Here is an 18,861-nt window from a genome sequence, read left to right on the forward strand (position 1 = left end):
ATGTCTTTGGACTGTGGGGGAAACCGGAGCACCCGGAGGAACCCCATGCGGACAACATGCAAACTCTGCACAGAAAGGCCCTCGCCGGCCACGGGGCTCGAACCCGGACCTTCTTGCTGTGAGGCGACAGCGCTAACCACTACACCACCGTGCCACCCCTGATTTCAAATTTCATCTCATCTCATCTCATTATCTGTAGCCGCTTTATCCTTCTACAGGGTCGCAGGCAAGCTGGAGCCTATCCCAGCTGACTACGGGCGAAAGGCGGGGTACACCCTGGACAAGTCACCAGGTCATCACAGGGCTGACACATAGACACAGACAACCATTCACACCTACGGTCAATTTAGAGTCGCCAGTTAACCTAACCTGCATGTCTTTGGACTGTGGGGGAAACCGGAGCACCCAGAGGAAACCCATGCGGACACGGGGAGAACATGCAAACTCCGCACAGAAAGGCCCTCGCCGGCCACGGGGCTCGAACCCAGGACCTTCTTGCTGTGAGGCGACAGCGCTAACCACTACACCACCGTGCCGCCCCTGATTTCAAATTTAAGATATATAATTGTAAGGATTAATAAAAACTACCTAAAACACTGAAAAATAGCGTGTTACCTGTCCCCGCACTCTAACTTTATACTTAACTATGAAATATTATGATTAAAATCCTTCAGAAACAGTATTTCTTTTGCACTGTTGTGTGGCTCCATATCCTATCCATGGTTTAAATATATTTTTTTCATAAGAAATCCACAATATCTTAGTTAAAATACACATTTTAGTCGTGTCCCTGGGTTTTCACTCAGTCCTGTTACCCAAACATATTACCCCATCTGACAAATTTGGAATATTCCATAAATCACATGCTCAACAGGAAGTTACATCAGTTGTGTCTTCTGAAGGCCATGGGAAGACCAAAAGTTAGTTCTCTCATTTACTTTTCTGTATATTTGATGATTGTTTTTTAACTTTGACTGATAAGGTCAATGTCAACATACTGTCCTGTTACTTAAATTATTTATTAGATGATATTTGTTTATTTTAAAAAACAGATTTTTGGTAAATCACTAGAATGTGCTAAGTGTGGTCATGCTATTAGCGATGACGCCATGTGGCTTAATTCCATGTATTAGCTAATCCTAGGCTAAAAACTCAGTTCTGTTACTTTCAGAGTTTTGGTAACAGGACTGAAAAAAATGCAGCCATCTTTGACTTCCAAACCTTGTAAAAAAATAAATAACGTAGCCTGAGGTTGACCAATACACATTTTGAATAGTTAAATATGTGTGTTATTATAATCAGTGTTGAAAAGATATAACAAATTAAGTTTAATTTGGGAGTGGTACAACAAGCAAATGGCACCCATTCAATGGAATGTCCCTAAAACCAATATTAGCTCCAAAAGACCTAGAAACAGTTATTCATGCTTTTATTACTTCTAGGTTAGACTACTGCAATGCACTTTATCTGGGCTTGCCTCATTCCACCCTCACACACTTACAGATGGTCCAAAATGCTGCAGCTAGGCTCCTTACTGGTACAAAGAAAAGGCAATACATTACTCCCATCCTAGCACAGCTACACTAGTTACCTGTGAGGTACAGAATTGATTTTAAAGTATTGTTGTTTGTTTTTAAAGTCCTAAATGGTTTGGCCCCTCAATACATTTCTGATCTCCTCATGCCTTGTTCTGCTCCCATATCCCTCAGGTCTTCATCACAACTTCTTTTTTCAGTGCCCCGCACACACCTAAAAACCAAAGGTGACAGAGCCTTCTCTGTTGCTGCCCCTAAGCTCTGGAACAGTCTTCCTATATATGTCAGATCCTCTCCCGCCATTGATTGTTTTAAATCCAATTTAAAGACGCATTTTTTCTCCCGGTGGCACGGTGGTGTAGTGGTTAGCGCTGTTGCCTCACAGCAAGAAGGTCCGGGTTTGAGCCCCGTGGCCGGCGAGGGCTTTTCTGTGTGGAGTTTGCATGTTCTCCCCGTGTCCGCGTGGGTTCCCTCCGGGTGCTCCGGTTTCCCCCACAGTCCAAAGACATGCAGGTTAGGTTAACTGGTGACTCTACATTGACCGTAGGTGTGAATGTGAGTGTGAATGGTTGTCTGTGTCTATGTGTCAGCCCTGTGATGACCTGGCGACTTGTCCAGGGTGTACCCCGCCTTTCGCCCGTAGTCAGCTGGGATAGGCTCCAGCTTGCTTGCGACCCTGTAGAACAGGATAACATGCAAACTCCGCACAGAAAGGCCCTCGCCAGTCACAGGGCTCGAACCCAGACCTTCTTGCTGTGAGGCGACAGTGCTAACCACTACACTACCGTGACGCCCCAGAATCTGTACTTTACTTTTGAATTTTTTTTTTTTTTTGTGGAAACTTATGACTTTAACTTGGGTAGCACGGTGGTGTAGTGGTTAGCACTGTCGCCTCACAGCAAGAAGGTCCTGGGTTCGAGTCCAGCAGCCAACGAGGGCCTTTCTGTGTAGAGTCTACATGGGTTTCCTCCAGGCCCTGTGAAAACCTGGTGACTTGTCCAGGGTGTGCCCTACCTCTCGCCCATAGTCAGCTGGGATGGGCTCCTGCAACCCTGTAGAACGGGATAAGTGGCTACCGATAATGGATGGATTACTTCACTACATTTGAAAGACAAATATCATACTTTTTACCCCACTACATTTCTGTCAAGGTCCTCGTTACAGTTTTACTATGAAGCAGCTTTGAAAGTGGATTTTTTTTCTTTTCTTTTCTAAAACGTGATTGGTTTTTTGTCAGGTGACACTGAGACAGTCGATCAGTAATCACTAGGGTCACGTCCATAGACTGTATAAAATCAAGTTCAGTGATTTCTCAGCAGCATTAATTGAACACGATCAGTTGATTGCAGAATGGAAGGAGGCGGTTCTTCTGAGGAATGCACACACACCCATGACCCATGAACCCATGTTTCAGTTTTCTGAAAGGATTAAAGATTCATTTAGTTTTAAATGTTTGCTTTGTTTGCCTAAAATGAACCACATCACAGCCTACAAAAACTCGCCGTCCGACCTGCAGAAGCATATTCAGGGATATAAACGTTTTATTCCAAGAGAAAGCTTGCAACGAAGTTTTATGTGCTTTTAGAGCTAGCGATAACATTGCAATAGCTATGCAATCTGGTTAGTCAAACAACTTTCTATGGATTTGCCCACCAAGTTGCCGTAGCCTTGTCCATGGCTAACGTTTACACATAGCTAGTTAAATTGGACACTGTTAGTTAGCATGTAAAAATGGAGGTACAATAACATGAATAACGCTAACTTATCTGAAGTCCTTTCAGAAATATGTTTTAGCATAATCTTGCCAAATAAACAGAATGTAGAAATCTCTCTCTTCTATTAGCGTTAGCTACCCAATATGATTTTGAGTTTGAAAAGAGTTTGCTAGCATCAGGTGGCGTTTCACTGACTAGCTAGCTAAATGTTAAACCACCATGATGGCACAGCATGCGTTCATTTTGTGAATTCACATTTCTGTCTTTGGTAACGACATTAGGTTTTGTAAGAACTGTGGCAATAATACAACAGTGTGTTGACAGAAAATGTACTTTTAATACTTAAGTATTTTTAAAAGCAAATACTTCAATACTTTAACTTAAGTAAACATTTGACTGGACAACTTTCACTTGTATTGGAGTAACATTTGACCAGTGGGATCTGTACTTTAACTTAAGTCATGAAGTTGGGTACTTTGTCAACCTCTGTCTTAAAGCCTTTCAGACTTTTCAAGTGTAGGTCATAAAAATAATTTTCCCGACACCCGATTATTTTTGTTTAGTGGATCAAAAGCTACTGAATTCAAAGCACAGACTTCCAATTTTATTAGTTTTTTTTTTTAATTGAACAATTAATGGATTTAGGGCCTCATGGCCCTAAATTCCCCGCCATTTTTACCTGCTTCACCATGACCAATTCAAGAGACTACCTCATACATCACATGGTGGCAGGGGTACCGCTAGAGGACCCCATGAAAGAATATAATATAATATTACACCCCCCCTTTACATTTCTGGTAACCTGACTTCTTCATGATGGTGTCAATCTACTGATGTTTCATCATCAGTTCTGCTTCTACTGTGTGTAGCTAATGTTAATGCTGGATGGAAAAGCAACAAACCTAACATGGTGTCACGCTCTGGCTCTGCCTACACAAGACTGTACCATGTCTTAGGGATACCAATAGGGAGCGGGGTGAAACATAAAGACTATCTATTCTAATATTTTGCAGAAAATGGAAAACCAAGCCAGAAGGTTGTTGAATTTGCTCATTTTAAAATAATTATTTATTTATTTTTATTATTAAATTAACTTACACATGGGGTGGCACGGTGGTGTAGTGGTTAGCGCTGTCACCTCACAGCAAGAAGGTCCGGGTTCGAGCCCCGTGGCCGGCGAGGGCCTTTCTGTGCGGAGTTTGCATGTTCTCCCCGTGTCCGCGTGGGTTTCCTCCGGGTGCTCCGGTTTCCCCCACAGTCCAAAGACATGCAGGTTAGGTTAACTGGTGACTCTAAATTGACCGTAGGTGTGAATGTGAGTGTGAATGGTTGTCTGTGTCTATGTGTCAGCCCTGTGATGACCTGGCGACTTGTCCAGGGTGTACCCCGCCTTTCGCCCGTAGTCAGCTGGGATAGGCTCCAGCTTGCCTGCGACCCTGTAGAACAGGATAAAGCAGCTAAAGATAATGAGATGAGATGAACTTACACATGGTGATATTAATATTGTCCTCTGAGGGCCCTCTGTCAATGCTGTTGTGCTTAGAATTGTCCTAACTCCCCCCCCAAGTGGTGGGCTTTCTGCGTTCACACAAGTTATTGTGGGATACAAATTTGAAACAGGAGAGAAAATGGAAGACGTGAGTGTGTGAATGAAATGTGAAAGACCAACTACAGTAACGGAAAGTGAGAAGAAAAGACATTATGTTGTGAAGGAAAGGAAATGCAGGACCAAACTAATAAATATCGGCACTCAGCGAGCACCTCTGTGTGATCAGCTCTTCGTTTAGCGACAGAAAGATGGAACTGTCAGTGCACGGTCAAAGGTAAACCTGCGCATGTGCACACAGACTTCCTCTGTCTGCTTGACTGCGCGACGCGAGCGATTTCATGCACATTATTTGCTCGGGAATCCCCTCAAATTAAATAACTTCCCAGCCACAGAATGGCCTGATATTTTGTGAGATATTACAGAAATAAACATACATCACATCACAATGACCACATTTCAGAGAGAACTAAATTTCACCAATTTTATGAAATCAAAAGGCCGTCTCACTTTAAAGCGGATATCTAACTAAAAACCCAATTTAACAAATTCAGGCTCAAATTTGTAATTTCATATTTGCATATTTTGTTCCAACAGCTACCAGTCAATAAGTGTGAAGGCTAACACATGCTTCCTCCTAGACATGTGAAGCCAACCATCTTCACCTTTTTGAACTTCTGCTCATGTTACCTCAGAGACGAAAGAGCTATCTGCACCCTTCCGCATACATGATCTCACAGATGCCCCTAAGTGCCACTGTGACTGATTGGGAAGACGGAGTACACCCATCCTACCCCAAGAGCATAGCATATTTTACAATCTTGACTCGTTTCTCAATATGCATTCTACTCTGTACTTGCGTTCTCGTGAATTTGTGAAACATCATGAAATGTCATCAGTAACAGCCCAAGTACTGTTCCAATTCAAAAGTTCAGATTTAGCCAAGTACAGATACCAAATACCTGGAAATGCTCTCAAATTGTGGGTTTTATCAAGGATACATCAAGAGGTGACTTGTGTGGACATGGGTAGTCAAATATCCCAGAATGCATTTCACACAAAGTATACCAGAGACAACATCGACGACTGGCTGATCCATGATTCTTCATGTTTTCTTTCTATGTGTTTTCTTCAGATTTCATTTTGCTCAATTCCTCACTTAGCAACAACAATCTACTTCCACTGCAACTACAAACTCCCACAATCAATAATTTCCAACAATTTGCCCATTTCTAGGCACATGTGAATATATATTTCTCATAAATGTTATTTAAAGGGCGGCACGGTGGTGTAGTGGTTAGCGCTGTCGCCTCACAGCAAGCAGGTCTGGGTTCGAGCCCCGTGGCCGGCGAGGGCCTTTCTGTGTGGAGTTTGCATGTTCTCCCCGTGTCCGCGTGGGTTTCCTCCGGGTGCTCCGGTTTCCCCCACAGTCCAAAGACATGCAGGTTAGGTTAACTGGTGACTCTAAATTGACCGTAGGTGTGCATGTGAGTGTGAATGGTTGTCTGTGTCTATGTGTCAGCCCTGTGATGACCTGGCGACTTGTCCAGGGTGTACCTCACCTTTTGCCCGTAGTCAGCTGGGATAGGCTCCAGCTTGCCTGCGACCCTGTAGAACAGGATAAAGTGGCTAGAGATAATGAGATGAGATGTTATTTAAAATGAAAAACAAAAACACATTCATTCTCTATACCACTTATACATTGCTGAAAGCCAGAGCCAATCCCAGCTGACATTGGGCAGGAGGTAGGGTACACCTTGGACGGGCCACCAATCCATCGCAGGCTAACACAGAGACAGCCAGCCACTCACATGAGCAATTTAGAGTACCCAATTACACTAATCTGCATGTCTTTAGACTGCGAGCAGCTGGAAGAAACCCAGACAGGCACAAGGAGAGCATGCAAATTCCACAAAGAAAGACCCCAATAGATGGCTTGCAACCATGTGATCAAAATGTGCTACATCATGAGCGCCCACCATGATGGTAGATATGCAAAGCAACTAGGATGGCAGCCGCTGAAAGCGTGTCTGTAAACAATACTGAATTTTCTCAGTATTACCACGATTTGAACAGTCAAGCAAAGATTCGATACAAAGAGAAGATAGATGTGTGGTTTTGACCCATATTATTTAAAAAAGTCAGACTTTTCTGAAGATAAGACGCTTCTACCGACCATCGAGTACCCAGATATCACTGTCAGTCCTACACGCTTTGGCACACGCACCTAAAGGGCTCTTGGGTGCACTCCGAGCGGACTCTTGCATGCACACTGTTAATGATGCTCACCTGCATGGGATTAAGGCACATCAGCGCACCTGTATAGAGACTCAGAAAATGCACACTCGATGCAAAGTATTATGCCATGTCAGTGCACATTACTGAGCCTTAGTTTCTGTGTTTGATTTCCTGGTTTTCAGATTTTTGTTTCTGTTCCTCTCCCAAAGGGATCAATAAAGTTTTATCTAATCTAATCTAATTCTTGTTTCTCACTGCCTGTGATAGTCTGTTCATGGCTTGCCTTATATTTTGCTTGTTTCCCATTTGAGATTGCCTGCCGTCTTGGATTGTTTGCCTGTGTGTTTTCACAATTGTAAATAAACGTCACTTCTGCACTTCTTCTTCTCTTACCGTGTACCTGACAATCGTGTTCTATCTGGTTTGGCTGGCGAAGAATCAAGTCCGACCTTGGACGAAAATTAACCCATTTTCTGAGTGGGTGCCCAGTCTGAATGGTTTCTATAGTATAATTTTGCTGGCACTCCTAGAAGCGAAATGGCAATACACGTTAAAATTATAACAACGACCGAGTGAACCACAACAAGAGAATGCTCATTTTATAGCAAAAGTCTAGCAACACAAAATAAAATTCTTCCCTGATATTATTGAGAAAGCTTTAAACTCTCACCTGAGATAAAATGATTACTGCAAACATGAGCTATTTTGGTTTTAGCCTCTGTTAGCTCAGCCCTGCCAATTTTGTTCAACCGTGTTCGTCTCCTCTCCGTACTAAACCTCAGAATTTCCTCGCCCTCTTTCCGAATCACGGATGGAATTCTAAAAAAATCAGAATGTGCCACGGTCATGAGTACTGTTGTGACCACAACCATATACAGTGCCTTGAAAAAGTATTCATACCCCTTGAACTTTTTCACTTTTTTCCACCTTACAACCATGAACTTAAGTTTTTTATTGAGATTTTATGTGATAGACCAACACAGAGTAGCACATAATTGTGAAGTGAAACGAAAATGATAAATGGTCTTCAAAATTTTAAACAAATAAAAATCTGAAAAATGTGATGTGCATTAGTATTCAGCCCCCCTGCGTCAGTACTTTGTAGAGCCAACTTTTGCTGCAATTACAGCTGCAAGTCTTTTGTGGTATGTCTCCCAGCTTTGCACATCTAGACACTGAAATTTTTTTGCCCATTCTTCTTTGCAAAATAGCTCAAGCTCAGCCAGATTGGATGGAGAGCGTCTGTGAACAGCAATTTTCAAGTCTTGCCACAGATGCTCAATGGGATTTAGGTCTGGACTTTGACTGGGCCATTCTAACACATTAATATTCTTTGATCTAAACCATTCCATTGTAGCTCTGGCTGTATGTTTAGGGTCATTGTCTTGCTGGAAGGTGAATCTCTTTCCCAGTCTCAAGTCTTTTGCAGCCTCCAACAGGTTTTCTTCCAGGATTGCCCTGTATTTAGCTCCATCCATCTTCCCATCAACTCTGACCAGCTTCCCTGTCCCTGCTGAAGAAAAGCATCCCCATAGCACGATGCTGCCACCACCATGTTTCACAGTGGGGATGGTGTGTGCAGGGTGATGAGCAGTGTTAGTTTTCCGCCACACATAGCGCTTTGCATTTAGGCTGAAAAGTTCAACTTTGGTCTCATCTGACCAAAGCACCTTCTTCCACATGTTTGCTGTGTCCCCTACATGGCTTCTGGCAAACTGCAAACAGGACTTCTTATGCCTGTCTTTCAACAATGGCTTTCTTCTTGCCACTCTTCCAAAAAGGCCAGATTTGTGGAGTGTACAACTTATAGTTGTCCTGTGCACAGATTCTCCCACCTGAGCTGTGGATTTCTGCAGCTCCTCCAGAGTGATCATGGGCCTCTTGGCTGCTTCTCTGACCAGTGCTCTCCTTGCTCGCTCTGTCAGTTTAGGTGGACGGCCATGTCTTGGTAGGTTTGCAGTTGTGCCATACTTTTTCCATTTTTGAATGATGAATTGAACAGTGCTTCTTGAGATTTTCAGAGCTTGGGATATTTTTTTATAACCTAACCCTGCTTTAAACTTCTCCAGAACTTTATCCCTGACCTGTCTGGTGAGTTCTTTGGTCTTCATGATGCTGTTTGTTCTTCAGTGTTCTCTAACAAACCACTGAGGCCTTCACAGAACAAGTGTATTTATGCTGAGAGTAAATTACACACAGTAGGACTCTATTAACTAATTAGATGACTTCTGAAGGCAATTGATTGCACTGGATTGTATTTAGAGGTATCAGAGTACAGGGGGCTGAATACTAATGCACACCACATTTTTCAGATTTTTATTTGTTTAAAATTTTGAAGACCATTTATCATTTTCGTTTCACTTCACAATTATGTGCTACTCTGTGTTGGTCTATCACATAAAATCTCAATAAAAAACTTAAGTTCGTGGTTGTAAGGTGGAAAAATGTGAAAAAGTTCAAAGGGTATGAATACTTTTTCAAGGCACTGTACAGCACAAAGATATGGCAGAGCTAAAAGAATGCTTAAAGCAGTGGAAAAACAAAGAGAATTGCACTTGTGACTATGTTTTGTATGGAATTTCTCTTAACCCCAAATTTGCATATCCACCAACATGGTCAACATCCAGGTTTCTATTTTGCTTTGATGTCACTTGCAAGTCAAGGATAGATTGCAGGGCTCAAACCCAGAACCTTCTTGCTGCGAGGCAACAGTGAGAACCACTGCATCACCATGCCACCACCAAATGACTCTGGTGGGACATGAACCCACAAGCTTTGAATTGTGTCACTGATGACTTCACCATTGTGCCACAGAGCCCTTCATTTGGTGTATTATATGTTATGATTGTATGAGTATGAGTGTACTGCATCCCCTCATCCTCAGCACCCTGGACTCCCCAAGCTGAACTTGCCAAGTTCGAACTCCCAAGAACTTGATGTTCTCTGTACTGAGAAACCGGGCAGGTCACAGATGGCTGTGGAACTATCAAGATTTGAGCTTGCGATCTCCTGACAACAGGGTGAATTGGATGCAAGAATATGGACCTGAATTTAATCTCTGAACTCAAATGTAAAAGGCAAGCGCAGTGAGGATTTAATACTGAAATTGTGCACATTGATATTCAGACCTCAGATGTAATTATGGACTAAAGCACTATTCAGAAGTTAGATGGCTTGGATTTAAGAGCATATTTCTTGTGTGATATTGGCTCAAGCCAGGAGCAGGATTAAGTTCAGCGCTATTATTTGACAGTTTGATGTAACCACATTACGCCAGACTGAAATTTAGGTTTTGGGTGTAAATACACATAGAAAAATACAGCATTCTATTTGAGGCCAATATGGAATACATCAACATGACACTATTAATTTAATTAATAGAATCATCCATGGGTAATGTGTAACGCTGAGTCGTGTGTGTGATTCACAGTCATTTAGTGAGCATTTCTGAAGCATAAAAAGCTCCAAAAAACAAACAGTAAGTGCGTAACCTCCAGTCTGTTAATAAACAGATAAAAGTTATGTGGCTTAACACCAAGATAAACTTTTCCATCACATTCTCCTGAATGACTTTGTTTCGTGTGTGTGTGTGTGTGTGTGTGTGTTTCAGTGGAACTGAATGCTGAGACTCTGGTTGCTTGAGTTTGCCTGGAGAATAAAGACAACTTTGTGTTGCATTAGAGAAAATAAGAAGAGTGAAACTGTACTGGAAAAAAGAACTATTCAGAGACCTGTAATAAGTAGTCAGAGACCATCAAACATCTGCACCCACCTTCCCCATACACAACACACCCCTGCTCACAACCCACACAGGTTTGTATTACTGTCTGTCATTATTGGTTAGGTTTTGAGAGGTTATAACACAGAAATAGTTGTCATAGATGCAAACAGCAGTGTTGTCGTCAGGGCAGTCATGTTTCAAGGCTTGGTCAAGTCTCAAGTCAGTGGCTCTCGATGCTAGCAGTCAGCATAAGTACGGAGTTCCTAAAGGCCAATTTATGCTGACAACCCAGTCCTCGCAGACGGTGTCGCAGATAGTGTCTGCGTAGCCCCCCCACCTTCGCAGACGCTCTGCGTGCACCTCCCAAAAATTGTGACCACCGCAGAAGCCTCGCAGACAGCGTTGCAGACAGCGTCGCAGACAAGAGGGCTCTGATTGGTCCACTCTACATCCGCTGTACACACACTTCCGCTTCACTACTTTCCCGGTTTGTTTTGTTTTCACGACCAGCATTTTTAAAAACACAAGCGAAGATGGAGCAGCATGAAGAGCGGTTGATTGAGGAAGTGAGGAAGTACGTACATCTATACGACTCCAGTTCTAGTCATTATAAGTAACCGGAGGATAAACACTCCACTAACCACACCCACCAACTACTCCTAGCGACTTCGCGCCCCCTTGCGTTGTGCCGGTGAATATCATCGCGCACGCCTATAACTCCCCGCTCAACAATAAATTACTCTGTCTAGCTGTCTGCGAAAAGCTATCTGCGAAAGCCTTGTCGCAAGAGCATGCAGAGGCCTTAAGCCACAAATACTCCATTCTAGCCTGGGAAATCCCATGCTGCTTTGCACAATCATTCCGATCTGAAAAGACAGCATGGAAACTATGGTCTAAAGGCTCGCCTGAGTTAGGGAGCCAATCAGAGAGTGGGGAGGGGTGGAAAGATGGTGACGCGTACTACTCGACAAACGGAAACTTGTAGTTTATTTGGGACTGTTTACGGATCACATTTAACATGGCGGCGAGCGATACGAACCAAACTTTCGATCAAGCTTTGTCTTGCACAAACGGCAGTAATCATTCGGTGCCATTGTTTTCCTATTTTTGTTTTGCCTTCTCTTTCTCTTTCCTTCTCTTCTTCTTCGCTCTAACTACGTCACCGGGTACAACTGCCATGATTGGCCATGGGCTACGTATACGCCAAATGATAGACATTCGCAACGTCCAATAAACGGCCGTTGACAATCGTAAACCACACCTCCCCTACGAGAAATTCAATAGGCGGATTCCAGACCATATTCACTTGTGATATGGTCTGGTGTTAACCAGAGTAACTCCATTCACCCTCGCACTATAAACCATATATTTTCTGCTGTTATGGAATGTGAGCAAAACAGTAAAGTCAAAATGTCAATCTACTTCATGGTAACCTAGTAACATTTACAGTAATGTTTTGCCATGGCTTCAGTGGGAATCAGGAACCATTGGAATTGTGTGTTGTGACAGGCAATTGTGAAAATTATGTTGGAATACTTTAAAGGAACTACTCATACTTCCTCTGTGTAAAGCAACCTGAGGCAAGATATAAGCAAAAATGTTATAAATAGCCTTTGCTGGAACAAAATAGTAAGAACTCTCAACAAAGATGTGATGCAGCTCAACTGGTGCCATGTTGCTAATGAGTTAATGTCTCAGCTTGGGCTTTTCACAACAATGAACTTACCACCCCGTGAATTATACATTATATCTGGTCTTGCATATTTTACATGTTCACGCTGCGTACCATTCTGTTAAAAACAGTCAGGTGGGAATACACAATATCCATCATTTTTCTGTGATAGAAGACTGAGTGGGAGTGAAAATTAGTTATCTATCTTGCATTGTTTTTACCTCGTGCAGTTTTGTATTTGAAAGGGGCTCATGTGAAGCAAAGTCCAAAGTCCCTAAAAGCTACTGAAGTCAAGTTCAAAATGCATAAGTTAGAAAGCCGAAAGTCACTGAGTGCAACTCATGTTGAGTCTAAAGCCTTTAAGCACTATTCATGTCCAAAGTCTCTGTACACTGAATCCAGCCACAAAGTCTCCAAGTCTCTATTCAACTGCTTACAACAGCAATTTTATTCATCACACATACACTTGTGAAATTCCCCTTTGCATTTAACCCAGCTGAAGCAGTGAACACACACATGCACACACATGTGAGCAATGAGCACACACATACCCAGAGCAGTGGGCAGCCATGCTAACAGCGCCTGGGGAACAGCTGGGGGTCAGGTGCCTTGCTCAAGGGCACCACAGCCTAAGGCTGCCCCCATGTTAGCCGAACCACATGTCTTTGAATTGTGGGGGAAACTGGAGCACCCAGAGGAAACCCGCACAGACATAGAGAGAACATGCAAACTCCACACAGAAAGGCCCCCATCAGCCACTGGGCTCAAACCCAGAACCTTCTTGCTAACCACTACGCCACCATGCCACCTTAAATTCAAGTTTAAAGCCTTTAAACACTAAGTCCAAAGCCCATTAGCCGCTACTCAAATGCAGCTCAACATCCCTAAGCTGCAACACAAGTTGAGTCCAAAGTCCCTAAGCAACTACTCAAGTCGAGTCCAGGGTCCTTAAGCCACTACTCAAGTTGAGCCAAACATCTTTAATCCCCTACTCAAGTCAAGTCTAAGGTCTCTAAGCTACTATTAAAGCCGAGTCCAATGTCCCAAAGCTACTACTCAAGTTTAGCCTAAGGTCACTAAGCTACTACTCAAGTCCAAAGTCCCTACATTACTACTCAAGATGAGTCCAAGGTCTGTAAGCCACTACTCAAGAGGAGTCCAGTGTCCTTAAGCCACTACTCAAGTCCAGTCCAAGGTCCCTAAGCAACTACTCAAGTCAAGTCCAGGGTCCGTAAGCCACTACTCAAGAAGAGTCCAGTGTCCTTAAGCCATTACTCAAGTCCAGTCCAAGATCCCTAAGCTACTACTCGAGTTGAGCCAAACATCCCTAATTTCCTACCCAAGTCAAGTTTAAGGTCTCCAAGCTACTACTCAAGTTTAGCCTAAGGTCACTAAGCTACTACTCGAGTCCAAGGTCCCCATGTTACTACTCAAGATGAGTCCAAATGTCCCTAAGCCACTACTCAGGTTGATTCCAAGGTCTGTAAGCCACTACTCAAGTCCAGTCCAAGATCCCTAAGCTACTACTCAAGTCCAGTCCAAGCTCCCTAAGCTACTACTCAAATCAAGTCCAAGATCCTCAAGTCAATACTCAAGTGCAGTCCAAGGACCCTAATCCTCTACTCAAATTGAGCCCATTACTTCTAAACCTTGAGAAAGAAGCAGATTTATAAGTATATTTCAAGCTTGATATTAATGAATACATCTAGAAATGGGTTTAATAAACTTTTAGAATAATCTCAAAATGAGGGAGGAAAACAAATTTGACTATATTTCAGATATTTTCATGAATTATAACTATGTTTTACAGAGTGTGAACAGTGTGACAAATTGGTCAAAATGGTGGATATGTTCAGAAATCCCTCAAACTTCCAAACTCTGTACATGTTGCTGTATGGAAATAATTTGTCTTTTTAAAAATGTTATGAGAACTGCAGTAGTGTTTACAAAAAACGTACAGAGAATAAAAGTCTCCTCTATATGTGTACATATAAAAGGTGGTTTTGTCTTTTCATTCAAGTAGCGCTGTTTATTTCAAGTTTATGCTTACTTTAAAAAGTCAAGTAAAAACCAAGGAATGGAAATACTCACTCACTCACACACACACACACACACACGCTCATACTGACTGGTTGGCTCTGCTAGATTTTTTCTTTATCCATCACCACAAGAATTATTACTCCCAGGTTTGTGTTTCCTCACTGAAATTTGTAAGGAAACTATCCATATTCCCAGAGCTCTGTGTTTAAATCCCAGGTTGACTGAACCCTTCAACAAAAATCACCTTCTATTCCTCACGTTCTAATACTGTGCGTACACTTCCAAATAGAGGCCATATTAAAATACTAAATTAGTTTAAATGAAGGAAAAACTCCCAGGGTTCCTGTGTTAGCCATCCTAGCTGCTTACTTAGCTGCCAGGCTTTTCTAGCTAAGAGTAGTTGTCAGCTGTATTAGCCTTTAGCATACACTCATCGACCACTTTAATAGGAACTTGTTGATTCTAAGATCCCTGTTCTTGGCTGCAGGAGTGGAACCCAATGTGTTCTTCTGCTGTTGCATGCTGAGATGCTTTTCTGCTCACCATGGTTGTAAAGAGTGACTATGAGTTGCTATATCCTTCCTGGCAGCTCAAACCAATCTAGCCATTTCCCTCTGACCTCTCTTATCAGCAAGGCGTTTGTTTCCACCCACAGAACTGTCGCTCACTCAATGTTTTTTTTTTGTTTTTCACACCATTCTGTGTAAACTCTAGAGACTGTTGCGTGTGAAAACCCCAGAAGAAGATCAGCAGTTTCTGAAATACTCAAACCAGTCCATCTGGCTCAAACCAACACCCATGCCACAGTGAAAGTCACGCTTTGAGATCACAATTTTTCCCATTCAGGTGTTTGAAGTGAACATGACCTGAAGCTCTTGATTTGTATCTGTCTGATTTGATGCATTGTGCTGCTGTCAAGGGATCGGCTGATTAGGGAACCGCGTCAAACAGCAGGTGGACGGAGGGGTGTTCTTAATAAAGTGGCCGGCGAATGTATATTTACTTCTATTTTTGTATTGAAGTGAAGGGGAAAGTGCTGGTGCTCCTTTTTTGATATTTCAACAGTTATCCATTTCAGCACAAAAGTATTTCTGAAACGCTAAGCTGCTCTTCAAGTCGAGTTTGAAGCATACTCTGGATTAATTCAGTAGAAAAGACGATTAAGAAAGCACAATCTATTCAATTATTCACTATTTTTTTTAACTACAAGGTTAAGTCTTGAACAGGTCTTGGACGATGAGGTTAGCTTGATCAAGGCGGCTAAAATACTATAAAGTTAAAATCATTGAGAAGTTGCTATGTGGTTGTTTGAGTGGTGCATGGTGGTTCCTATGGTGTTCCTAGAATGTGCTAGGTGGTTGCTAAGCAGTTGCTAGGCGATATCAGGTGGTTGGTAGGGTGTTGCTATGTTATCCCAGGCGACTGAGATGGTTGCCATAGTATTCCAGATACCTGTAGTTCCTAGAGCACGGATAGGTGGTTGATATACCCAAAAATTGCCAAAATGTTCCAAATCACAATAAACAAGAGTGAAGATTGGTAAAAAGTAGTTAGTATTGGGCTTTTAATGTGTGGAAAAACACACAGAAACTGCATGTATGTGCATGTTCATGGTCAACTCATACGCCAGCCAGATGACCAAGGGCAAACTTGGACCTTATATTTGCTCTGATAAATCTGTATATTGTTCTCACGCTTGCTTTGTTCTCTGAATACATTTTCTAACTAATGTGTATTTTACATAATTTGTTTTTCCACACAGATTATCTCAGGTGTGCAAGTAAACTCCGATAGCTGAATAAACGAATCCGAGTGACATCATTTCACACAAAAACATCAGATGGTAGTGTGTTACTCAGTAATAAGTCCAGTATTATGACCGCACATCTGCTTAAGTATGTCATGTGATGAACATATATTCCATGCACACACACTTCAACTACAGCTGTATTCATTCCCCAAATACTAATAAACGTGTTGAACGTGTAATAGCTTGTAGCAGAGCTTATTACACTAAAGAGACAGAAATAGTGAACTTAGTTATGATGTATATTAAAAATGAAGACCAAGAAAAAGTGTTGTGAAATACACACATAATGCTAACATGAAATGTGCTAGCATATTTGTAGAACGTAAGAATGTTAAGAAAATGGTGAGATAAAAGTCGAGTGTGATGTAATAATTATTCATTTTATCGTGTTTTTTTCCCTGACCCTCCCCCCCCCAAAAAAAAACCACCACACCACACACACACACACACACACACACCAGTCCTGTCTTCTTTGCTTTTTTTTTATTGGCTCATAAGACCCAATAAAGATCTTTTCAGTGAGGTAGCTCATTTGACTCAGCTCACTACTAAAAGTTGACTCATTCATATTACTGATTAGCTCAGATATATCAGTGTTAGATATATTAGATTATTAGACATGCATATATATCAGTGTTCTCCCCAGAGCGCTTTTTCATGTCAGGGCCGACACGCTTTAATTTTATGCTGACATGTCATTTTTTGTTCTGACACTTGCTGAAAAATCATGCCAGATTTCTACCTTGTGATGTTTGGGGCATATTTTGAAGGAAATCAGTGTTTTGGATGAGTTTGCTGCCATGATGCACTCAGGCAGACCAGAAATGCCCCTGAGAAATCCCCAGTCACAACAAATGCCCTCAATCACTTTGCTGCTGCACTGGTACCATGGCGCTTCAGTGCGCGGGTGAGCACCCTTGCACTGACATCACATTTGCCTTAGCAACTGTCACTACCCTATCCCTGGGGGAGAAGCAAACTTTGTTTACATACTGTTCACATACTGAAGCCAAGCGAAGATGTCCGGTGTCTGTTCCCCGAAGAAAACTACAGCTAAAAAAAAAAAAAGCTCTACTACTGGATTACTTGGATAATCTTAGTCAGAAGGAAGTGAAGGACAGATATACGCACAAATTAGAGTTTATTAGCAGTTATGATCTGTACAAAATTCCTCCGAACGACTGGAGTGACGGTGCAGATTTATGGCTTAGCGTTAGCTACATGTTGGAATATACCTTCTTTTCCCCCCCGAAGAGTCCCGACACAGAAGAACAGTTTAAAACACAACACACTACAAAAGCAAGAAATCTTTTGTGTAAAGACTTTTTCCTGACATCAGCTTTTGGGAACAGAATCTTGCGAAAGCCAAAGTATTTACTCTCAAAGGACTCCGACCTGAACTGTGGGCTTGATGGTATTCCTGCCCCTCCATGTCTCAGCGACCCCAAGGACATCTAGTTACACAGCTATTTTCACTCTATCATTTATACAGTGATGCTTATTATTGTTAAAGCAATATCTGTATCAGTCCTGCGCGCTGTGGCACGTGCACCTGAAGGCACGCCTCGGGCTGCACGTGCGCCGAGTGAGCTCCAGCACACGTGCCGTGAACAAGGCACACCTGAACTTAGAGAACTAGGTGTTGGGCTATTTAAGGACTGCACTGATGCAGTAGCATCGCGAAGTAATATGATACGTTCAGTGCGCATTACCAAGCCTTGCTTCCCGTGTTTATGGTTTCCCTGGTTCCTCGATTCTAGTTCTCGTCCTCATTTTGCCTCTGACATACTGTTTGCGCCTCAACTGACCCTTTGCCTGTTTTCTCGTTTATGACCTTGCCTGCCGATTTGGACTGTTTGCTTTTGTGTATGTTTTGTGCACTTCATGTATATATCGCACTGTATAAAAGAAACATTTCTGCACATACATCTGCCTCTCTCACGCACTTGACAATCTGAGGTGTTATTTTCTATAAAATAAAATATCTTGCTCTAGACTTTCAAACAATATTGTAAGATTTTATTTTAATTTTATCTATTAGTAGATGGTACAATAATTACAAATGCTAACAGAATCAGCCCATTCCAGTTGTAGCTATAATCTCCCTTGTAATAATAATTTCAATAAATGGTTAATGTTCAGTTCCCTCTTCATTTATTCTCTATTCAAAAGGCACAACTGTTTGATCAGTGTGTAACTGAGTAACAATTTTATCCAAAATATTTTTCCTGCCTTAGTTGATTTATTTCCATATCACATGCATGCAGCTGTTGTAAAGTTCAGTGTGTTTGTGTAGAACTGTCTCAAACTGCAGGTTCATTACTACACTCTGACTCCATGGTGACATTTTGCACAGGACTGGGTTCTTTTAATAACAGAAACAAAGCTTAAGCGCTCTCTGCTCTTAATCATTTCTGTTCTTTCAAGATATATTGCACATGTCGCTCCTTGTTGGGTATTTTACTGAGTTGGAAAACCCAGATTGGTTTCAAACATGTCAAATAAGGAAGCTGGTTCACCTGTAAGAAAATCAAACCTTTTCATGAAGGCACTAACTCAAATGCAAGCATAAAAAATAAAACGA

The sequence above is a fragment of the Neoarius graeffei genome, chromosome 16 (assembly GCF_027579695.1).
Source record: "Neoarius graeffei isolate fNeoGra1 chromosome 16, fNeoGra1.pri, whole genome shotgun sequence".
NCBI classification, from domain to species: Eukaryota; Metazoa; Chordata; class Actinopteri; order Siluriformes; family Ariidae; genus Neoarius; species Neoarius graeffei.